The following is a 25,518-nucleotide window of genomic DNA, read 5'->3' on the forward strand; positions in this document are numbered from 1 at the left end:
CCCAGCTTGCTCACCTGAGGTCTCAGACCCAAAAACATCTAGCTAAAAGGAGGCCTCTACTCAGCTGTTCAGTTTCTGAAATCACAGCTCTTCCTGGCTTAGAAAAGTCTGGGGCCAAGGCAGAGGCAGAGGGGAAAGGGGAAAAGAGGGAGAGGGAGAGAGAAAGACAGAGGGAGACAGATCTGACTAAGAAAACCTTCCATTTGCAAAGCTGAACCTTTCAAGAGCAGCCAATGGGGTGCACAGTGTGTGTATGGGAGAGGCTGGCAGCTCTAGTGTGCCCCATTGTGTGCTGCCCACAGCACTAGAAGGGACTGTCACCCCATAGCAGTAGAGGGAGCCCGGCAGGCATTCCACACTTCCAGGAAGGAGACTTTTTAATCCCCCCCCCCACCATCTTGCTCTCTATTGATACTGGTCTTAGAATGAAATACACATGTATCTATCCTTCCTATTAAGGATTATGTTGAGTTACATACTTGGGGTCCCCTGGTATTCCACACATAGGTACAGGAGTTTACTATATTCTTAATATGAAAAGGGAGGTTTATTACTTTTTAAGTATAGATAAGTTTTTCAACCAGGTTTCTCTTTTTAAATCACTGGGGTTTTCACAGAAATTTTTTTAAAGATAGTGATTACTGCTGAGATTGTATTTGTCTCTTCTTCATACAAAAATGACTTATCCTTCACCCAGGAAATCACCTTTCATTTACATATTTTCTAGATTGTAATTCATAAGTAAATGGTAGTGTTTTGAAATACAAATCAATGCTAAATGTTCCTTATCTATTTAGCTTTCAGTGTTCATTTCTAACTCTGCCAACACTTATATATTCACTTAGTCACCTTTATACCTATCAATCTATATTTTTAAAACATTTCCAACCACATTTCTGCCATTTGCACACAAATTATATTTTAAATGATTGCTGTAGACTTGAGTGATGGTCCCATTTCACCCGAGGGGTAATGTCACTTCTGGTGCTTTTATCAAAGCAGTCATTTTTAGCACTTCTATTTATAGCACTACTTTTACGCCAATTTTATAGGAAAGTATTTTTATAAAGACATGTTACCTGCTGAGAAAGATGGAAAACTCTAACAAGTATAAACATTGGAAGAAAAAGACATATTTCAAGATGATTAGCAGATTTCCAGACAGTGGTTTCTGAATGCTTATCTCCTCTTTCTCACCACATTCGTCTGTTTTCCTTCTTACTGTTTATTACTTGACTAGGCTCCCTGGGACTGGTAAACGCCTCCCATTCAGGAAGGTGTGTGTTTATACTCCTAAAGCCAACACCAAAAGTAGACTCAGCACCTCTTTGAATTTATAAAATAGTCTCATGCTCAAAAGTGAAAATCCAAGGCTAAATTACAAAACAGGCAGGAAGAAAACACTGGTCCTAAATTCACTAACCTTTTTACAAATCTTTGATCACTAAATCTTCAAATTACAAGTATGTTAGTAGCCACCCAAGCCAGAAGAGTAGGAAGGTCCTTGAAGTATGTGTCAATCAATTTACAAGTAAAATGAAATCAGAGTAGAGTGCAAGCTTGATCAGAATCAGGGTTTAACATTCCTGAGCATCTCAACTGTTTACTCCAATTCAGAAGCTCCTTCTAAAAGTTGACCTTTCCGACATAAGGATGGACAAAGTGAGTCAAGCAATATAATCAAAGTCCCCTGCTGAAATGGAATTTGGTAACTCACCTAGGTTGAGCAAACCTCAAAAAGAAAAGCTGCTTTTCTATCACATGAGGAAAAGTTAAAGAATAACTTTAAAAATAAGTTATAATGACAATTAGACCAGAAATCCTGGGGTTGTCCAAATACAGGGAGTCGAGCCTAACTTTCTATCACTGTACAAGTTAGCGTATATATTTGTTGGCCTTAATTAAGAGTTCTCATCAAACAGAAAGGAGTGCATAGTGAGGTGCCAACTGCCTGCAAGGGCTACAGTAATTTGTCAAGTCCCCCTCTCCATTTATGTCTGTATTTATTGATTGTATCATTTTATCAGCACATCTGACAGCTGAATAACTTGGTAATTCTATCCTAAAAGTCCAAACTGAACAAGTCCACTGCTTCTCTTTAGTTTACCTTCCCGATACTGGCACTTCTATCAAGACAAATGTAGGAATAATGTCAACAAAAAGTGACTGGTTTAAAATGAACTTACCTTGTACAGGTCTAAGCTAGGCAGCTCCATTGTCCTCAGTTATCTGCTGGACACTGGGCCAAGCTGGTCCACCGAGGAGGCTCAGACACTAGGGGAGGTGGCACAGAAAGAATACTAGGGAGCCAGCCACAGGAAGGCAGAGCTAAGCACAGGTGTCTGACACCCAGGCACCTTGGCTGGAACCTGCACTGCCCTGATTAGCCAAGTACAAAAGGCAGGTCAGATTACTGCCTGTCCCCAGCCAATCGCAGGCTGGCCTGTCTGACAGGAGCAGGCCCCCGGATGGAAGGGGAAGTCCACTGGCCAGAACCTGAGAACCGGTTTCTACAGCAGCCATGGGCAGCTGGGCTCAGCATGCACCCTGGAGAAGCTGTTTGTGGTATCTGCTCAGCTCTCTCCTGCCCTTCCAACAAGTGCGGCTCTGCAGTCCTCTGACTCAGAAGCTGACAACACAATTAAAGTGAAGGTAGAGAGGAATTGGTAACAATGGCAAACACTGAGAGCCTCTCACTCTCTGCTCTTCCTCCTGCCCTCTGTCAGTCTCCACTCTGGCTTCTCTGCAGCTCATGAAGCTCAATTTTTAATGAGTGGTGGCTTTTGCAAGCAACAGTTTCTTACAGAGACTGAGAGACTGGAAGGGAGAAGCAAATAGAAAGAAAGATCTTTTTACAGATACTATTTCCAACAATGAAATTCAATATTGTAAAAAAAAAAAAATCACCTCGGACATAAAAATTTACAAAGATGCTATGTTTAAAAAAACAAAACAAAGAACAACCATTAAAAAAAATTCCACAAACAAAACCCATGCTTTAAACCAGCAAACTGGAGTGTGATGCAGCCCACCAGTGGATGGAACTGTCACAGGTTGCCCAAACTGCAGCCAGCTAAAGGAATTTTACTTCCATGTTTCATCAGAGCCTGAAACAGCAATCCTTTGCAGCTGTATGGAGAAGCAGGGCTTGATTCAAGTTTGGTATTTGCCCCAGACTGTAGGGGTCAGCTTAACAGTAACCATAAACACAAAGAGAGAAAAGGGATAGTACACACAGAAAGCAAATGGGACTCCAAGTGTGTCTGAGTTTGGGGTTTGGGGGTGTGTAAGTGAATTTCTGTTAGTCTAGGGCTGCCATGGTGGGAAATACCAAATCACTGGATCCATAGATAATATGAAAGTATCCTGGCAGAAGAACTTTAAGATTTGCAGATTATTTTTTAGTTGTAGAAAGACAGAAGAGAGAATCCTGCACACACACACACACACACACACACACACACACACACACAGAGAGAACAGGATTCTGATCTTCTGATCACAGGGTCATGATATTACACATATATTGTAATCTCGATTCCAGACACCAGAAAGTCAAAAGCATCTGGAAGATGTCATTGCATTTCAAAGGTGAGATGAATTTCATTTAAACATTGTTTCTATATTAATGAGAAAGGCTGTCTCTCCAGAATGTTCCACCTGAATTCCAAAGCAATTATGTGTCTATATTGTGGAATCAAAGGAAATTGTATTGGGACCCAGGTGGGCTAGGAATACTGGTTGGGGTTGGGACAGAGAACTGTCTTATCAGAAAAATAGAATTTTCCACTAGTTCTTGTGTTATATATGCATTCTTTCAAAAGTAACCTTCTTGCCTTTTAGGAAGACAAAATTGTCATTCCAGTCTTATGTTTTCCTCGACCTACCCCACAAGCTCTCCAAACATCACCAGGGAATTCTACCATGTTATGCCCTGCAGGCCAGAGTTCAAGGGCAGCCGGGCTACACAATTCATGTTGAGTGTGTCAAATTTAACAACCTCCTGCTGCTGACCAAGACCTCATCTCCACTGCAAATGACAAATGGTTATGTTTGACATTTGTTTATCCCAACTAGCCTTCAAGTATGGGAATGCCATCCCCTCAAACAGCAGAATATTCCCAGAAGTTAAAAGGAGCCAGAACTCAACTCCCTTCTCATGTCACCCTCCTCTCCTCATGGTCTAGCTCTTTCATCCTAAATTCCATGGAAATCTACTTTTCTTCAAGTTCTCTGTGACAATATTCTCCACAGGTTGTTGACTCCAGGAACCAAGTTTATTGTATATGAATTCATGGGTGCTATGTCACATTCAAAGAAATCGCTGTGTGATTCTTTTGGAAAGCTAAAACAAGTGGGCAAGCAAAAACACTTTTTTAGCCACGTGCCAGTGGCTCACACCTATAATCCTAGCTACTCAGGAAGCAGAGATCAGGAGGATCAAGGTTCAAAGCCCACCCAGGCAAATAGTTTGAGAGACACTTGTCTCAAAAAACCCTTCACAAAAAAAGTAGGGCTGGTGGAGTGGCTCAAGGTGAAGGCCCTGAGTTCAAGCCCCAGTACTGTAAAAAAAAAAAACAAAAACAAAAACAAAAACCCAACACTTTTTAAATTATATTGAAACAATGAAATCACCTGTTCTTTCACAAATTATGAGATGAATAAGGGAACTATTGTGGTATTTACAGAGAATGGATGCCTATTCGTAGAATTAGATTGAACCATATGAACTGCTGTTCTCTGACAGCAGTCAGATTTACTACAATAGCGATATTATATGGCTTAAACTGAAGTTCCCCATTCCACAGTTGTTTCTATGTGTCTATAGTTAGGTTATATTCTCGAATCATCACAATTCCACAAGGCTTACACCGTGATTACTCCTCCAACCTTACAGGTGTGGAAGCTATAAGGCTTGAGGAGGTTAGTTGTCCCAGCTAGCAAGCAACAAAGCTGGAATTAACAGCCAGGCTCACATTCTGGGATATGATCCCAGAGCCCACACTTTAACCACCCCCTCTGCGATGGTGACCCTGGGCAACTTACTAAGTGTGTCTCTCCTCTGAAATGAGTGCTATCCAATGTGAGGACTGAAGGTGCTGACATAAGTGAAACCCCCTAGCACAGTGCCTGTCCCATGGAGGAGTGCAGATGTACTTAACAGCAGTGGTATGGGCTGGTGATTGCTCTCTCCACCTTCATGACCTGAAGTGAGACAGCAGAGAGTGCCCCGGCACTCTCGGTGGTCAGGTGGCCACTCGTGGGCAGAAGGACGGTGAAGTTTAGAGTCCTCAAGTCTAGAAGTAATGCTGCTGTGGTTCTGATATGCTTTGAGTACCCCATGTCCCCAAGGAGTCCTGTGTGTTGGAAGCTTGGTCCCCAGTGTGGCAATGCTGGGAGGTAGTGAAGCCTTTAGTGCAAGGGGATTGGACCACTGGGGTTCCCGTCCCTGAAAGATGTTAATATAGTCCTCATGGGACCCTGGTTAGTTCTTGAGAAAAGATAGCTATAATAGAGCAGGCTGGCCCCTATCCACTCCCAGGTGGCTTCCTGTCTTCCCACGTGGTCTCTCCCTCTCAGGCACACTACTGCCATGATGTCATCTCCATGATGGCAAATAGTCAGGGAGGCTGGGCAGAGCTAGCATCATGTGGTTTGAACTTTTAGTCCCAAACTGTGAGCTAAATAAACTTCTATATGAAGTTCCCAGTCTCAAGTACTTTGTTATACCAATGGAAAAAGGACTAATACATTGTGAAGGTGTCCTTCAATCAGTGCAGAAGAAGACCGTCACACTTCAATGTACACAAGAGAGACCATCATACAACACTACTTCCATCCCCACCACCACTGCCCAGGTAAAACCCTGCCCTCAGCACCATCTCCTATTCCCTGCTTTCTCCACTTCAGAGTTCTACTGAGCATCTTCAACTCTTTCACGAACATCTTGACTTCTCATTCTCACCAGCCTAACTTCTCTGGAGATCACTGGTGGAGGGTTAGGCCATCCTTGTTTGAAGAAGTATTGGCGACCTAATCTGGAAGCAGCACTGTGGAACCCTCAGGCCAGAAGGGAGAGGGCTTGCCTTTCCCTTCCTTCTCTGCCATTGATAGCTAACCTTCAAGAGACCTTGAACAAGTCATTTACTGTATCATGCTGTACTCCACATCCTTGAAAGAGTGCTCTGGTCCAGAAGGTCAGTAAGAGTCTTCCTATTCTAATATTCATTGTGAAGAGGGGATAACCAGGAACATACTACGTGAGTTTTTGAAGTATTATTATGCTTTTGTGTTTCCTTTTCTCTCAAAGCTAGTAGCTCATCTGTCCTGTTTTCTTCTGATTGCCTTTTAAAAAACAAACCTATGGCTTCTACTCAACAAAAGAAATGGTCTCTAAACTGAAGAGAACACCCACAGAGTGGGAGAAAATATTTGCCAGCTACACATCAGACAAAGGACTGATAACCAGAATATATAGAGAACTTAAAAAACTAAATTCTCCCAAAACTAATGAACCAATAAAGAAATGGGCAAGTGAACTAAACAGAACTTTCTCAAAAGAAGAAATTCAAATGGCTAAAAACCACATGAAAAAATGCTCACCATCTCTAGCCATTAAGGAAATGCAAATCAAAACCATGCTAAGATTCCACCTCACCCCTGTTAGAATAGCCGTCATTAGAAACACCACTAACAGGTGTTGGCGAGGATGTGGGGAAAAAGGAACCCTCTTACACTGCTGGTGGGAATGCAAACTAGTACAACCATTCTGGAAAAAGATTTGGAGGCTTCTTAAAAAGCTAAACATAGATCTGCCATATGATCCAGCAATACCACTCTTGGGGATAAACCCAAAAGAACGTGACACAGGTTACTCCAGAGGCACCTGCACACCCATGTTTATTGCAGCACTATTCACAATAGCCAAGTTATGGAAACAGCCAAGATGCCCCACTACTGACGAATGGATTAAGAAAATGTGGTATCTATACACAATGGAATACTACTCAGCCATGAAGAAGAGTGAAATCTTATTATTTGCAGGTAAATGGATGGAACTGGAGAACATCATCCTGAGCGAGGTTAGCCAGGTCCAGAAGACCAAAAATCATATGTCCTCCCTCATATGTGGACATTAGATCAAGGGCAAACACAACAAGGGGATTGGACTTTGATCACATGATGAGGCGACAGCACACAAGGGAGGTATGAAGATAGGCAAGAAACCCAAAAAAACAAAAAAATAAAAAAAACCAAAACGAGATAGCATTTGATGTCCTCAATGCAAAGGAACTAATGCAGAAACTTTAAAGTGACAGAGGCCAATAGGAAAAGGGGACCAGGAACTAGAGAAAAGGTGAGATCAAAAAGAATTAACCTAGAAGGTAACACACATGCACAGGAAATCAATGCGAGTCAACTCCCTGTATAGCTATCCTTATCTCAACCAGCAAAAACCCTTGTTCCTTCCTATTATTGCTTATACTCTCTCTACAACAAAATTAGAGATAAGGGCAAAATAGTTTCTACCTGGTGATGAGGGGGTAGAGGGGGAGAGGGAGGGAGGGAGGAGGTGGGCAGAAAGGGAGGGGGCGGAGGGAAGGGGGGAGAAATGACCCAAATGTATGCATATATGAATAAAAGAAAAAAAAAAAAAACCAAACAAACAAACCCATGGACCAGAGAGTTTCGTGTTTCACAATCTGATGAACTGCATATCGTGATGGATGGCCTTGATTTCAGAACGCCAGATTTCCACTAGTCTTTTTCCTTAATGATTTGCAGATGTCCTTGTAGGATGCTTGTTTGGGATTAGAGGCAAGGGTCTGTGGCAGGAAAGCTTCACAGAATAACAGAGACAGTGTGGGTTCTTTACTCACTTTTAATTCCTTTGTACCAGTTCACAGCAGTCACACTTTTTTCTAGTTGTAGAGTGTTGGGATCATCTAAGTAAGATAGATTTGGATGTCTGTAGAGCACTCAGTCAGCAGGCCTTACATTTTTGTGATATATTCTTGAAGCTCAAAGAACTTTCCCAGAGGTTTTTAGAAATCAGAAGTTAGTCCTTAATACTTCCAGGAGGAATTTAAGGAATTTTATGAATGGAGGAGATAGAAACAGTCATTGGCCTCGTCTGCTTTTCTTTCCCAACTTCCAACATACTGCAGTTTACATACATATTGTATATATTGTTTATTGCCTCTGCTCCCAAGACTGCCAACTCTGTGAGAACAAAAATGATTGCTCTTATTATGGCTGGGTTCCAAGCACCTAGAGAAATGGCTAGCATATATTAGATGCTTTGTAAAATCAGGTAAGATTCAGGCAGAACTGGTATCCTGCACACCTCACTTTTACACATCACACTGCATTTTTAGAAGGAAGAGGCACTGTAGGTCACCGTGGAGAGGAGGGTGACAATGACCAAGGTGATGATGATGTGTGAGAAGAGAAAAGCTTCAGTAAAGAAATGCTCCTAACTTCCTGCACACAGGCTCCAGGCAAAAGAAAACCGTGCAGGGAGCCAGTAGCGTCATGGGAAACTGCATTTGTTGGAGACCTCGGAGTGTCCTAAGGAGTCAGACTGTCAGGACCTCTCAGGGAAGCGGGCACAGTATAGCTGAGCCAGTGCTCACTCTGCACTTGGGTGAACATTTGCCATGCCAATCTGATGGCACCCTGACACTAGCAAAGCTGAAGAGATAATGCCACACAGTGTCATGAAAGAAGCCCAGCGAAGTCCAAGTGTCATTATGCAATGCCTTTCCTGTACGTGAGCCACAGGTTATACAGAAATCAAAAGCCATGGTATTTTCTCACTGCCGCCGACATTACTAATGACAGTCAGCACACTATTTTATTTAATTCTGCCTCTATTCTGCTGACCCAAAGCAATTATATCACCCCTGTTCTTTTTTATCTTCCTTTTCTTGATTGACATGTGTTAGCTGTACAAAATAATGGGTTTCATTATGACATTTTCATACATATTTATAACATATTTGATCATATTACCACTGTTATTTTTTCTCCCTCTTTACATTCCCTAATTTTTTGGGGAAACCCAAGATACTTCCTCATAAGAATGTCAGTGGCCAGACGGTAGCGAGTAAAGGCAGTGAACTCACTAAAGTCCCAGCATTCCAGATGGGGAACCCGAGTCACCAGTTAGTGCTAAGAATCAAGGTACAGCAATTACCTTTAGAGGCACAGTTTAGCCTTATTGACAAAACAAAAACAAAAACCTTCCGTAAAGGGCCCTGTGGAATAAAATCACAGTACTGTCACTAGCTCATTTCGGTGTGTATATCATTACACAGCTAAGATCAAGAATGAAAAAGATGCAACTGTAGCAGTCACTACATTCACACATGTTCTTACTTCCTTATTGGGGTCCTTGTCATATATCAAACAGATACCAAATACTATATGTCTGTTTTGTCTTAATCCACTCAACAACTCACCTAGGGAGGTCCTATTATTATATCCATCTCACAGCTGAAAAATTTCAGGCCCAAAGAGATGAAAGACTTGTCCAAGGTCATAGAACTAACAGGACACAGAGCCAGGCAGCCTGATTTCAGATTCTGTGCTCTTAAACTCCACTGCATAGGTCGGACTTGCTGTATGATGCTTAGGAGCGTGGGAATTTCTCCAGGTAGCAAGAACTCGCCTTGGTGAGAATCTACCCCACCTCTCCCAGCCCAGTATCAGCAGAGTAGATCAGGTGTATGGCGCCAGCCAGGAGTAATGACAGCGGCTGTCAAGCAATTAGTTTGATAATAATTTGGTATAATAAAACCTGCTTAAAATCATTTAAGCTGACAGGGAGAACATTTTCCCCTTCACTTTCCTCACCCTGCATCTTGTGCTATAGTAGAAAAGTCAGGCGGTTAGAGTCACAGCGAGGCTGGTAACCCATGTGCCTTGAAAAGAAGTATGACACAGGGATGCAAAGGCAAGCAGGCAGTTGTGGAACTTTTCAGTCAGTCAACAAACCTTTCATGAGCATGTGCCATTGTGGGCACTGGAGAGATGGAAGGTAGTAAGTCACAACGATCCCTTCTCCCAGCTTTGTATTAGGGTTGTCTACTAGCCCTCTATTGGAAAAGGCAACCCTGGTAGTTGGAGATAAAGAAGATAACTGGGTGACCAGGATGGCAAACTCAAATACCTCTTGAGTCAGGCAGGTAAGTAAATTAGCCAAGTGGCAGGTATAAGATCACAGAAAGCACTGGTGTCACACAGCAACCCAGAGAGGGGTCCCTTTCCTGACGGAGGTGCACTCAGCCCAGCTACTGTGACCAGATGCTCTGATTTTTCCAGAGACCAGAAATTCAGATTATGTAAAACTTCCCAACTTTTAATGTGTGTTAAACCTCTACAGACCAGATACGTGTGTAAGATATCATTTTCAAATTAAAAAAAATCAAAGGACATTACTAAATTCAGAGTTGGCTTTTTAAAATTAAAATTGACCAATTCGCTTTAATAGTGGATTTAGTCTATCGATCTATTGATCTACCTATCTATCTATCTATCTATAATGGTATAACATACTTACCAAGTAAAATACACTAAACTATGTTAAGGGTGAAAGTAACACAGGACATTTCTAGAACCCACCAAGAACTGTTCTAGACTCTCCACCTTCACTTTGTTGTTTTTGGGGTGCTAGGGACTGAGTCATGGGCCTGGCACATTCCAGGCAAGTTTCTACCACTGAGCTATATTCCCAACCCTGTTTATTTGGTTTTGGGAAGTTGGTTTGTGGTTTATTTAGAGACAGGGTGTCACTGTGTGGTCCAGGCTGGCCTCAAACTCATGTCTTCCTGCCTCTGCCTCAACTTTCCAATTGCTGGGTTTACCAGCATACATCAGCACACCTGGTCGTCCAGACTCCACCATTATTAGCTTGATGTCTTTTGTTGTCTCATTCAAACCTTCATCACGAGAAATTGAGAATAGATTTAGTTGCTTCTGGCTGAAAGAAAAGAAACTGTGTTTAACTGGAAGGTGTAAACGAAAAGAGAGATGAACGAACAAACAGTGGAGTTCACAGACTCAGCCACAAGCTTCTGCAGGTCCAGATGCTCGTCATTTTCACACACCTGTTCTTTCTGATAGTTACCTGTTTCCTGTGTGGTGACCACTCCAAGTGTTTACTTGTTGCCCTGCATACAGCCCTGTCTGCCTTCTGTATCTACAGATTCAACTAATCTTAGATCAAAAATATTCAGAAAGAGCTGGATGCCAGTGGATCACGCCTATAATTCTACCTACTCAGGAGTCAGAGAGCAGGAGAATCGTGGTTCAAAGCCAGCCTGGGTAAATAGTTCATGAGATCCTATCTTGAAAAAACCCTTCACAAAAAAGGGCTGGTGGAGTGGCTCAAGGTGTAGGCACTGAGTTCAAGCCCCAGTACCACAAACAAACAAACAAAAAATTCAGAAAGAGAAACTGTCTGTACTAAACATGTATAGACTTTTTTTCTTGTCATCATTATTCTTCAAACAATGTAACTATTTACATAACATTTACAATGAACTGGGTAAGAAAAATAACGTAATGATGATATGACAGATACGGGAGGCTGTGGTAAGTCATATGTAAATGCTATATCTCTTTATATAAGGGAGTGAGCATCCTCAGATTTGGTAACCACAGGAGCAGAGGGGACAGTGTTTCCTGGAACCAATCCCTTGTGGATACTGAGGGAAAACTGTATCTCTGTATCACAAAAATCCTTCTGAGATACAAGGTTCTATGATATTTATTCAAACTGCACAGCTAAAGTAGAGTCTATGACAGCTAAAATTACACAGCCAAGAAGTGAGAAGCTTAGATTCAAAGACAGGATTATTCCAAAGCCTAAGTACCTTCCCACTACCCTCTACAGCCTCTCCGTGAAAGGTGTTATGAATGACCTTTTCCCTAAGAACATAATAAACTTCTTCTTAACCAGGAGCATAACAAACTGGCTATGATTTCATGACTCATAAAGATTGGTGGTGGTGGGTATTAAAAGTTGATGTTTATTACTTTGGGTAATAAAAGCAACTCAATGAACACAGTGGGAAAAAAATAAAACAACCATTATCTTTTATTAGTATAGGTCCTATCCATCTTTATTTACCTAAGCTAATTTCCTGGGGCTTATGAGAACAGTCTTCTATGAGTATAGTTCTGAGACAGGAGGTAGAATTGAATGTTTAAAGATTTTTCTCCTTCTCTGGAAATTTGCACAGCATGGAAATAGTTGTAGAACAGCAGTTGCTGCACCGGAGTTGTAAGAAGTTGTCTTGAAGCTGGGCTCTACATAGTAAGTTCACTGTTCTTACTTAGACTAGAGCAGTTTCTAAAGATGCCTTAATTTACCTTTCAACAAGGTTGATAAAGTATGAATTGTTTATATTAAAGACTCTTATTTTATTGAGTAAGCAACTTATGGAAGTGGGGAATCAAGAGTTGAAAGCCCCACCACCTGTTAATACTGCTGCCCCTTGTCACTGCCTCCAGGGAGATGGGACTGTCCACCTAAAGCCAAATGACTGAAAAAGTAGGGCAAAAGGGACCCAGAAGACTTTTATCGAAATGGATAGACATGGTATATTAGGCCCTACTCAGTGGCTCATCCTTTTGGCACATAGAGAGAAGCTAGTAACCTGCCAGTACTTTCTCTTTCTCCCTCTTCCCCTCTTTTTCTTTCTTTTTTTTTTTTTCTTGTTTTTTTTTTTAATTGAGACTGGGGTTTGAACTCAGGGCTTTGTGCTTGCAATATAGGTATTCTACTGCTTGAGCCACACCTCCAGTCCATTTTTCTCTGGTTATTTTGGAGATGGGGTCTTGTGAACTATTAGCCTGGGCTGGCCTCAAACTTTGATTCTCCCAACCAATCTTAGCCTCCCAAGTAGTTAGGATTACAGGCATGAGCCACCAGTGCCTGGTGACTTGCCATAACTTTTTTTTGGTGGGTGGAGGTTGGAGAGCAGTACTAGGGTTTGAACTCAAGATCTCACACTTGCTATGCAGGTGCTCTACCACTTGATCCACTCTACCAGCCCTTGCCAGTACTTTTTATGTAGAAGATATAGAAGGATAGAGACCAATAGAAGTTAATTTATGCAGAGGGTTTTTTAGCCTAAGATACGAAACAGCCATAGTGAGACCAACTACCCTATTTGAATTATAGACTCAGAGCTATTTGATCAGTTTCTTTTACTTTAGTCAGCTCAGAAACTCAATTGTGATCTGGTAAAATAGCCAAACTGAGTAGGCATGGTGGTTCATGCCTGTAACTCTAGCACTTGGGAGGTAAGGGCAGGAGGATCGAGAGTTCAAGGCCAGCATGGGCTACACTTCAAGACCCTGTCTCAAAAAAATAACAAAACTAACTAACTAAAAATACACAAGTAAATTTTAAAAATACTCAAATTTACCAGGAGATCTGTCTCAGTTCAGATCTGAACCTTAAACTCTAGGATAATCAGCTGGGTTTACCATGTGACTTGCCTCAACCCAATACCCATTGCTAAGAACTTAACCCTTTTTTCACTTATAACTTTAATTTGGGCTTTCATCATCAAATTCCTTTTTTTTTTTAAATTAAATGTTCAGTTGCAGTACTACCCTGTTTTTAAGTGTCACTGAATGTGACATTAAGTACTTTCACACTGTTGTGTCACCAGCACCACCATCCATCTTCAGAAACCTCTTTATACCTTGCCGAACTGCTATTCTGTCCCCTTCAACTATAATCCTCACCTCCTTCTCCAGTCCCTGGCAGTCACTGTTCTACTTCCTATCTATGTGAATCTGCTCGCTCTAAGTGCTTTCATATACGTGGAGTCATTTGTCTTTTATGATTTGTTTATTTCACTTGGCATAATGTCCTCACAATTTGTCCTTGGTGTAGTGTGTGTCAGAATTCCTTTTTAGGCTGGGCATTGCATTGTTTTTTAACCACAAAATATTGAGTTTAATCTACTAGGGTAAGAAATAGATATGGTCTGTTTTCTCTTCCTCCTCCTCCTTGCAGTACTGAGGTTTGAGCTCAGGGCCCTGCACTTGCTAGACAGACGCTTTACCACTTGAGCCACACCCCCAGCCCTTTATGCTTTGGTTATTTTTAAGATAGGTCTCATTTTATGTTGGGCTGGCCTGAACCACAGTCATCCTATTTCTGCTTTCCAGATAACTGAAATGACAGGTGTGTGCCACTGCACCCAGCTTTTACTGTTTTAGATGGGGTCTGGAGAACTTTTTGTCCTTCCTGGCTCTGAACTATGATTCTCCCAATCTCTGCCTCTCAAGTAGCTCATAGATCGTATTTTGAGAACTATTGTAACCAATCCTGGGTTAAATGCCTACATGATTCCCATAATCAATTTCTCCTACATTGCAAAGAAGATCCTTGTGCCATTAAGACAGGAGACCTTCAATTTGAGAGGAAGGAAGCACAGAGCAGGTGAGAGATCACGAGGACACCCAGCCCTAGCCATCCCAGATACTGGGAAGTGAGGGAGAGGATTGGTGGCAAGTCGCCAGGGGAAACCAGGTTCTCGTTTCACCTCTGGCTTGGGGGAGGACAGGGCAGGTATGGAGGGGAAGTCAGGGGCTCAGGAAGTCTTGATTCCATTGCTCACTGGTGCCACAGAAGGGCAACACTGTGGAGAGAGAGAGGGCCCAGCTCCATCAAGAGGTCCCCAGTGATTGAACTTTGATCACATGATAAAGCGAGAGCACACAAGGGAGGGGTGAGGATAGGTAAGACACCTAAAAAATTAGTTAGCATTTGTTGCCCTCAACGCAGAGAAACTAAAGCAGGTACTTTAAAGCAACTGAGGACAATAGGAGAAGCGGACCAGGAACTAGAGAAAAGGTTCGAGCAAGAAGAATTAACCTAGACAGTAACACACATGCACAGGAAATTAATGTGAGTCAACTCCCTGTATAGCTATCCTTACCTCAACTAGCAAAAACCCTTGGTCCTTCCTACTATTGCTTATACTCTCTCTTCAACAAAATTAGAAATAAGGGCAAAATAGTTTCTGCCGGGCATTGGGGGGGGGTGCAGGGTAGGTGGTAAGAGGGGGGCAGGGGGGAGAAATGACCCAAGCATTGTATGCACATATGAATAATAAATAAATAAATAAATAAAAAAGAAAGTCAATCAGGCCCTCACCAAACACCGAATCTGCTGGTGCCTTAATCTTGGATTTCCAGCCTCAAGAACTGTGAGAAATAAATTTCTGTTTTTTATTAAAAAGAAAAAAAAAAAAAAGAGGTCCCCAGTGGTCTGGTGTGATGGAAGAATCTGGGATATGGATGGCCATTCTGCAGGCTTGCAATTGGGTGCCTATGGTGGGGGTGAGCAATGAGGTACCTATGCAACTAGATGAGCCTTGGATGGTCCCCGAGGCCACAGATTGCTGGGATGAGGACCTAGCAGAGGCAAAGGTGTCTGAAGCTGATGGGCACTGAACAGAGAGGCCATGTCTCCAAGTGGGAGGTTGCCTGTGATTCCAGAGGCACGGCCTGGGTCAAAACCGACCACAGATTCATTGACTAGAGCACTCTGCATGCAGAACAGAGTGACTGGGAAGACTACAGACAGCCCAGGGACGAGAGCCATTGGACTAGAGACCTGCACTCACCACTGTCTCAAACCCCCAGACCCTTGCCTATTTTGTCAAAGCAGCAGGGCAGTAAGCAAAAAGGTGACGTCAGAGAAAAGGAGAAATTTGTTTTAAAGACTGAGCATTATCTCAAAGAACCATCCAGTGCTCTAGCTATGCTAGCTTTTAACTTGACTAGGGCTAAACATTATTATTTTCTTCCTTTGCTAAGCAGCAGGAGTGAGTTTATAAGGATGACCAGATTAAGTAGACAGTAATAAAGAACCCACCTGTTTTCTTCTCTGTACATCTAATTGGTCATGTGGTTAGGGTTGCTAGATATGACCTTTTACTACAAGAATTATGCACTGTTTATGTAAGATTCAGAATTAACTGGGTATCCTATATTTTTATTTGTTAAACTCAGTAAGCTAAATTGCAACCTACTATTGCATGTGTATCTGGGGTGATGAGGTTACTGAATTGTCCCCTCATCCCATGACCTACCTCAACCCACAAGTCTCAATCATTATACAGTCTCATTTTGTGCCCACTGACAGCAATGAACAGAACTATACCCCAACCTTGTTGGGTTTCAGACTTCTGCTAATATTTCCAGAAAGAGGTAGGTTGCAGAGAGAAAAAGTACTTCAGGATAAAACCTTCCTGGAAGATAATTCACAAAGTGGTAAATCCGTATGCTAGTACTATACTGATAGAACTGCCCCTGAGATAGGCAGAGCAGCATCTTTCAAAATGTTCAAGATACAGAGATTAGCACTTGAGTCATAACATCCTGGTAAAATGATTTTTAAAACTGTGAAATGAGCCTTTAAATCACACTACCAGGTTATCTGACATATCTCCTATCCCTCCCCATCATGGTCTACCATCACCACCACCCAAGACACCCTGCTGGCTGCACCGTGAGGAGTCCTGAAGGACAAGTGGGAGTCACACAACAAGCGGCACAGGCTGATGTGGCCATGATCAGTCTTCAAGGTCACCTCTGCCCATGACTTGAAGGCGTCTACTGACAGGGCACTCCTATCTACACACAATTTGCCAAACAATTTGCCAGTGAGATTACACACCATTGGGAACACACTCTTTTATGGTAAAGCATGGACAACCTGCAAAACTGCCTTTAAAATATGAACAATAGCTTTATTCTCTCCATTTTACGTTAGTGTAAGCTTGGATTACACTCGAATTATTTTTTACTATGTATGGCCCTGATTTGGGAGATTTGCAAGTTGTCTCCTAGCAAGGTTCTGGGAAGTAAGAAATGGACAGGCAAGTTTAGATGAGGATCCAGGAAAAAGATAGCTCTGGAGGAACAATTTGTAGGGAGCAAAGACTGGAGTGTGGAAGGCAGAGAGCTAATAGGCTCCATTAGGGTGCTGGTAGTAACTAAGCACAAAGCCAATGTCAACACATTTAGAAGCTGAATGAGACCTGAGTAGAGCCCAGCCCGAGAGAGAGAAAGAGCCTTCTAAGGCTATGAGTGGGTCTACTGGTACTGAGTATTAGCACCTACTACCTACTAAGTACTACTAGGTCTGGTACTTACATTCAACTACATGTATCAAGCATCTACTATTTGGGTGAGAAATGATAAAATTTCATTGGAACTCTATAAAATATTCTTGCAAAACAATAACTATTCCAATATTTCAATACCATTGCATTTAGCCACTTATAAAATTACAGAACAAACTGATTCTAATCCACCTGTGTGATTTTGTTTTGCTTCATTCTGGTAAGGGGTGGGGTAGAAAATGACGAGCCTGTGCCCGTATTCCGATTAACCAGAGCCCTCTCTCACTCTCCCTTCTGCTATGCTGTTCCTCCCATCTCTGTTTTTATTGGCATGTATACTTGCTCCCATCGAACAATTGAGACAAGATGGCAAGAGTAACTTACTTAAGGGAGTAAAATCAACTCTGGAAGAAAAACAAATAGCACCAGTGTGTGCTGTTTTAAAGCCAAATGAACATATTAGCAGAGCAGAACTTGTGGTCATTCAGAGGCTGAAGAACCTGCATTGATTTGTGCAATCACAGAAAACCAGCTCACTGAACTGGGCTTGGTGGTGCATATCTGTAATCTCAGTGCTCTGGAAACAGAGGCAGAAGGATCATGAGTTTGAGGCCAGCCTGAGTTACAAAGCAAGTCTTTGTCTCAACCAGCAAAAACAAAAACAAAAATGTAAAAAAAGAAAGAAAAAGAAAACCAATTCACTTACACAGTAAGAGCCTGAATTTTTGTTTCAGACACTGGAGTTCAAGTCCACAATTAACAGATGTGTCCCCTTGACCAGACTGTACTATCAAAAGTCTATTTCCTCATCTGTAAAATAGAGTAATAATAGCACCTGTTTCCAAAGTTGTAAGATTAATGGGAGGATAAAAATGTTTAAGACACTCAAAGCTCACATTTTTGGAGCTTACTAAAGTTATTTATTAAAAGATGATATGCTAATGCATTAATCAAAACTGATTCCTAAGAGTAGTATTCTAACTTTGATCCAAATTAATCCACTCCTTCAGAACCTACAATGAATGTGAATGTTTAGTGGTCCAGTTCAATTACCTCATGTATATTCAATGTCAAGGGCTCCCATTCTTTTTTTTTTTTTTTTCATTTTTCTTTTATTATTCATATGTGCATACAAGGCTTGGTTTATTTCTCCCCCCTGCCCCCACCCCCTCCCTTACCACCCACTCCACCCCCTCCCGCTCCCCCCCTCAATACCCAGCAGAAACTATTTTGCCCTTATCTCTAATTTTGTTGTAGAGAGAGTATAAGCAATAATAGGAAGGAACAAGGGGTTTTGCTGGTTGAGATAAAGATAGCTATACAGGGCATTGACTCACATTGATTTCCTGTGCGTGGGTGTTACCTTCTAGGTTAATTCTTTTTGATCTAACCTTTTCTCTAGTACCTGGTCCCCTTTTCCTATTGGCCTCAGTTGCTTTAAGGTATCTGCTTTAGTTTCTCTGCATTAAGGGCAACAAATGCTAGCTAGTTTTTTAGGTGTCTTACCTATCCTCACCCCTCCCTTGTGTGCTCTCGCTTTTATCATGTGCTCATAGTCCAATCCCCTTGTTGTGTTTGCCCTAGATCTAATGTCCACATATGAGGGAGAACATACGATTTTTGGTTTTTTGAGCCAGGCTAACCTCACTCAGAATGATGTTCTCCAATTCCATCCATTTACCAGCGAATGATAACATTTCGTTCTTCTTCATGGCTGCATAAAATTCCATTGTGTATAGATACCACATTTTCTTAATCCATTCGTCAGTGCTGGGGCATCTTGGCTGTTTCCATAACTTGGCTATTGTGAATAGTGCCGCAATAAACATGGATGTGCACGTGCCTCTGGAGTAACAGTCTTTTGGGTATATCCCCAAGAGTGGTATTGCTGGATCAAATGGTAGATCGATGTCCAGCTTTTTAAGTAGAAGGGCTCCCATTCTTTTATCCCATTTCCTTAAACTCAAAATGTTAATCCCAAGAAATTGAAATTCTAATACCACTCACGTAGTCTGTGCATTTAGGGGCTGAGACAGGGAAATACACAAATTATTATATAAAAGGAAAAGATCTCTCACTATTGTGGGCCGTTCTGAATATAACAAAAATAAGGAAGCCTTGTCTGAACATTTTATTGAAAGGTCCCCAAATTAAATTTGCAGTGAGACAATGCCTTGTGAAAAAGCCCACAGGTTTTCAAGGAGGAGGAATGTGATAGATTAAACAAAACAAAATCAAACACAGAGGGCTTTAAATTCTTGAACATGAGCTCATTTTTCTGTTCATTCGTATCTCATGAAGTGACATGGAGTTTTTGACCTCTGCCCTGACTTTGGGACAGTGATGGAAAGGGATGAGGAGTCATGAACCAAAGGTTGAAAGGGCCCTGAACCCAAACACCACTGGCTTTGGGAGGGGTGCTGCTGAATGTTCACCAGCCTCAGCCCCAGGTTGAATCTTACCAAGAATTCACAGACAGACATGAGTCCTCATTGTCTCATCAAGCCACCACTGTTGTTATGAAGGTGTCAGGCATAAAACCATGTAAACAGAGTGACAAGGAGGCCTTTTCTGCTTAGTGACCTGGACCAGAAAGGTCTATTTTTAGAAACTGCTACAGGCTGCTATGCCCTTGGAAAGAGGGCAAGTTGCGAACTCCTGGTATTTTTAAAAACATGCCTGTGCATTTGGGCTGTGCTTCAAATGCATGGAAAGAATTTCAGAGAAAATAAGAACTATCTCCAAACTCAAGCTTTGAATTTGAACTCAGGACAAGGTATGATATTAGAGACCTTCTTTTGAGAATAACCATGTCACTGATCCCATCCTCCCTTGTCTTGCATGGCTCAAAAAGTCAAGGCAAGATCCAAAGAAGTCTGTGGTATCTCCTAGCGCTGCAGGCAACAAGCGTCAGTGGGCGTGAGAACAACTTGGCAGGTTTGTCAACAGGCTGGCCTCCTCTCAGAATCTGATTTTGGGAAGGCACCTGGGATTTGCAGTATTAAACAGGCATGCCAGCTGGTTTTCATGCAAGTTGTCTAAAGTCCATACTTTATGGAAAAAGTGTTTTAGGAAGAAGATAGGAAAACAAAAGATGTGTAAGAGCAAGAAGAATCACCAGCTAAAATATGAACACAACCACCCAAGTTCAAAGACGTGGCTATAAGGATACTCCTTTTACCATTATTTGGAGAAAGAGTAGAAACAACTTTAAGGTTCTACAATAAGAGAAAGGCTAAATTAGGAAGCAATCACATGTCTATAAAAGAAGGGAGTAACACGGAAAGATATCCATTATATAATGAGTAAAAAATGAAGCCCACAAAAGTAAATAACATTTGGGGAAAAAAATGCACCTGAGTATGAAGACTATATAAACAAGGATTTCAAATACGGATCTTAGTCAGACATAATGATCACACCTTTAATCCCATCTCCTCAGGAGGGGGAGACAGGAGGATTGGGATTTTTGAGGCCAGGACCTAACTTTTGGGCAAAGTTAGGAAGACCCTATCTTAGAAATAAAAAGAAAAAAGAGCTGGGGGTATGGCTCAAGTGGTAGCACTTGCTTAGTATGTGAGAGGCCCTGGGTTCAATCTCCACTACCACAAAACAAACAAACAAATATAAAATAAAATATAGGGCTGAGGGTGTGGTCTAGTATGAGCAAGGCCTTGGTTTTAATCCCCAGCACTGCAAAAAAAACCCCAAAAATTGGATGAATAAATACATAAAGAAAAGGACATGCCAAATGATCACTCTCCTGCTGTCAATGAAAAAGGAACAGCTATAAGATTCAACAATAGAGCTCTGGCTGGCAGTCTTCCATATTAGCATATGCTGAGTTAGCAGACTTGGGGTTAGAACTCCTGACTTCTCTTCCTCATTCCATGGCTTATTAAACCTGTGACTAAATCCTTCCATTGCTGATGCTCCTCCTTTCATAAAGCAGCAGCTGTTTCTCCGTGCATCTGGAGGTCAGCAGATGGGCTTTGCCAGTGACCTCCTGCCCAACCCCCTACCCATCATGCTAAATTTCGGGGAATGGGGTTGTTTTTAGAGGCGCAGACTCACTGTGTAGCCTCAAACTTGCAATCCTGCTGCCTCATCCTTCCAAGTTCTGGAATTACAGACGTGGGCCTCCATGGCTGTCACCTAAACTCCTTCTACATCCACAGCCAGTAACAAGACACCATTTCCCATTGATTTTTTTCTTTTCTGTCTAGTTTTGATTTAACTCACACTTGGCATATGCCCTAATCTACCTTGGATTTTGCTTTATTATCCTACATCTTTTGGGCTTTGGTGCAGTAAAAAGGCAGTAAGTAAGAAAGAGCCCACTTCTCTTGGTTAAGGATGGACTGTCTCCATTCAATAAGCATTTGCTGAGAACCAGTACCACCACCTGCTCAATAACCATTATAGAAATTATTAGGGGCTGGTGGAGTATCAAGTGATAAGAGTGCCTGCTTAGCAAGTGTGAGGCTCTGAGTTTAAACCCAAGACCCATCAAAAAAAAAAAAAAATTAATGCAAGATTACAAAGCCCAGAACTAGGTTTTTCCTTTACATATGTTGTTTTTGTTGCCACAATTTCCACACCAAGTAGGGATGGTTGACTTTACATCCCAGATAAGAAAAATGAGAGGAAAAGTCCATTGACCAAGACCTTACATGAAGGCAGTGCTGCAAACCAAGTTCTTGCTAGTCAAAGCTGGTGCTCCTAACCACTGCCCAGCACTGCCTCTGGAGTGGTAGCAAGTAACCTCCAAGTAACAAGTGACTGCAAAGGCCACTGACTCATGAGGCTTGGAGAAGCTGAGGGCTCAGGCACAGCAGATCCTGCCATAAGAAGCATCCCCAGAACCAGGCTCCCAGGGCAATCACTCCCAAGCAAGGACTGGAGATGGACCACCTTCCTAAGGGGGCCACAGGGCCATAACAGTGTGTATGTGGGAAATTAGGTAGGTCTCATTTCACAGAGAGAAAAATACCTTACAATATGGTCCTTCTTTGGTAAAGTCTTTTTAGGATAGTGATGAGACTGTAAACCATGTTCCATGGGGAACAGAGAGACAATGAGGATGCGTCCAGCCTGCCAGTTCCAATGAACTAACCCTGTTCAATGACATAATTAAGAATAGCTAACATTTATGTGGCAACTCACCACACCACTGTGGGAAGCACTGGAACTTGGCCAAGGCCCCACCAGGATGAATGGAAAAGCTGAGAGGCCAAATCAGGTAGCCCAATTCAGAGTGTGTTCCTAATCACCATGGCACATGACTGCTACTGGAATACTTCCGTATTCATCTCACAAGAAGCCAGTGAGCACATACTGTATGTCCCAGGAACCACTTTGGGCATGGGGGATGCCACACTGAACAAAGTCGCTAAATGTGTATGCATGTGTGTCTCCCAGGTGAAAAATAAAGAATAAGGAGCATTGGGGATACGGCAGCAAGGGAGCTGTAATTTAAAAGTGGCTGTGCAATGGAGGCTGACATTTGAGCAAATACCTGAAGGAAGTGAGAGAACAAATGGAAATGATATAATAGATCAATTTTTAAATTTCATCTTAAAAAACCACTTTAGTAACATGCAATCACCAGTGAAAACAATGCTTCTCTTTCAATGCTTGCTCCTTCAAGTTGTAAGAGTGAAGGACAAAGGTTATGAAAATGTCTCCTGAGACCATTCCATGATTAGATTGTTTGAGGTACCCAGGGATAGTGGATCCTACTTACTTGCAATCAATAGGTAACAATGGCTGAGTCCTTGAAACACTGAGTCACGTTCAATGTTTCAAGTTTCGAAACATTCCAAAGAATCCTTTTTAATGTCTCTTAGCATCACAGTCTTTATGAAAACAACATAGCAGCCTTCCTACGTAAACTATAAACACACGATCCAAGCAACCATCCCCTCCCCCAAGTATAATTTTACACATCCCACCCACTAAGCAAACACATCAGGCTAGAGTTTGACAGCAGAGTACATGGGGAATGGAAGAATGGCGTGTTTCAAATGCACTGACAAACAGAACTAAGCAGTACGGCAGTGAGTGGACAGAGTGACAGGGCGACATGGGCCTCTAGACTAAGCACAGACACGGAACAAAGGTTTTAATGACAGGCAGGGCACAGAGCTGGTCTTAGAAGTTTAATTTTACCAAGAACAAACTAGGCTTTCTGAAGGTGCCACCTGCTAAGTTCTTCAAAGGTTGCTACATCCAAGTCAACAGAGCCACAAGGAAACAGGTGCTAACAGGTCCACAGCTGAGGCAGCTACCTTAATAAGCAATGGTGGAGGAAAAAAGAGCCCACAGTTTAAGTCAGATGCAACCAGGAGATTCTGTTACATGTTGAAGGTTAAGAGTCTGTTAAGGGTTCTCAGCAACCTCCAAACATATATGATAAAACTCTTCTCCCGGACTTTAAAAAAAAACCTTGTGATCTTGAAGCAGTTAAAATTAAGTAAGAGTTGGGCACTGGTTACTCATGCCTGTAATCTCAGTTACTCAGGAGATCAGGAAGATGGTGATTCAAAATCAGCCCTGGGTAAACAGTTCTCAAGACCCTATCTCAAAAAACCCATCACAAAAAAGGGCTGGCACCTTAAAGACCCAAAAAACTCTACTCAAAAGCTCCTAGACACCATCAATAGCTGTAACAAGGTAGCAGGATATAAAATCAACATAGAAAAATCACTAGCATTTCTATACACTAATAATGAACAAACTGAGAAAGAATATATGAAAACAATTCCATTCACAATAGCCTCAAAAAACCCCAAATATCTAGGTGTAAACTTAATAAAGGAAGTAACCTTCACAAGGAAAACTATAAACCTCTGAAGAAAGAGATTGAGGAAGACTATAGAAAGAGGAGAGATCTCCCATGCTCATGGATTGGCAGAATCAACATAGTAAAAATGTCTATACTCCCCAAAGTAATCTACATGTTTGATGCAATTCCCATCAAAATTCCAATGACATTCATTAAAGAGATTGAAAAATCTACTGTTAAATTTATATGGAAACACAAGAGGCCACGAATAGCCAAGGCAATACTCAGTCAAAAGAACAATGCTGGAGGTATCACAATACCTGACTTCAAACTATATTACAAAGCATAGCAATAAAAACAGCATGGTACTGGCACAAAAACAGACACGAAGACCAGTGGAACAGAATAGAGGACCCAGATATGAAACCACACAATTATAACCAACTTATCTTTGACAAAGGAGCTAAAAATATATGATGGAGAAAAAGCAGCCTCTTCAACAAAAACTGCTGGGAAAACTGGTTAGCAGTCTGCAAAAAACTGAAACTAGATCCATGTATATCACTCTACACCAATATTAACTCAAAATGGATCAAAGATCTTAATATCAGACCACAAACTCTAAAGTTGATACAGGAAAGAGTAGGAAATATTCTGGAATTAGTAGGTATAGGTAAGAACTTTCTCAATGGAACCCCAGCAGCACAGCAACTAAGAGATAGCATAGATAAATGGGACCTCATAAAGCTAAAAGGCTTCTGTTCATCAAAAGAAATGGTCTCTAAACTGAAGAGAACACCCACAGAGTGGGAGAAAATATTTGCCAGCTACACATCAGACAAAGGACTGATAACCAGAATATATAGAGAACTTAAAAAACTAAATTCTCCCAAAACTAATGAACCAATAAAGAAATGGACAAGTGAACTAAACAGAACTTTCTCAAAAGAAGAAATTCAAATGGCCAAAAAACACATGAAAAAATGCTCACCATCTCTAGCAATAAAGGAAATGCAAATTAAACCCACACTAAGATTCCACCTCACCCCTGTTAGAATAGCCACCATCAGCAACACCACCACCAACAGGTGTTGGCAAGGTTGTGGGGAAAAAGGAACCCTCTTACACTGTTGGTGGGAATGTAAACTAGTACAACCATTCTGGAAAAAAATTTGGAGGCTACTCAAAAAGCTAAACATTGATCTACCATTTGATCCAGCAATACCACTCTTGGGGATATACCCAAAAGACTGTGACACAGGTTACTCCAGAGGCACCTGCACACCCATGTTTATTGTGGCACTATTCACAATAGCCAAGTTATGGAAACAGCCAAGATGCCCCACTACTGACAAATGGATCAAGAAAATGTGGTATCTATACACAGTGGAATTTTATGCAGCCATGAAGAAGAATGAAATGTTATCATTCGCTGGTAAATGGATGGAATTGGAGAACATCATTCTGAGTGAGGTTAGCCTGGCCCAAAAGACCAAAAATCGTATGTTCTCCCTCATATGTGGACATTAGATGAAGGGCAAACACAACAAGGGGATTGGACTTTGAGCACAT

At 41.7% G+C, this 25,518-nt stretch overlaps 1 protein-coding gene and 1 pseudogene across 10 annotated transcripts in view; one reads left to right on the plus strand and one right to left on the minus strand.

The window, feature by feature from the left end:
- The window catches only part of Shroom3 (shroom family member 3), a 308,366-nt gene that overhangs the window by 166,663 nt on the left and 116,185 nt on the right, over positions 1 to 25,518 (minus strand). For 3 of the 10 annotated variants that reach the window (XM_074041951.1, XM_074041954.1, XM_074041952.1), the window contains exon 1: positions 2,187 to 2,630. The exons of 6 other annotated variants lie outside the window; for them this stretch is intronic. The gene's annotated coding sequence lies outside the window, so the exon portion shown is untranslated. Of the gene's footprint in view, positions 1 to 2,186; positions 2,632 to 25,518 lie in introns of those variants that run through there. One more of the 10 variants, XM_074041957.1, reaches the window with a different exon arrangement.
- On the plus strand, positions 2,469 to 4,057 carry LOC141411032 (uncharacterized; annotated as a pseudogene).

This window comes from Castor canadensis, chromosome 9 (assembly GCF_047511655.1).
Source record: "Castor canadensis chromosome 9, mCasCan1.hap1v2, whole genome shotgun sequence".
NCBI lineage: Eukaryota > Metazoa > Chordata > Mammalia > Rodentia > Castoridae > Castor > Castor canadensis.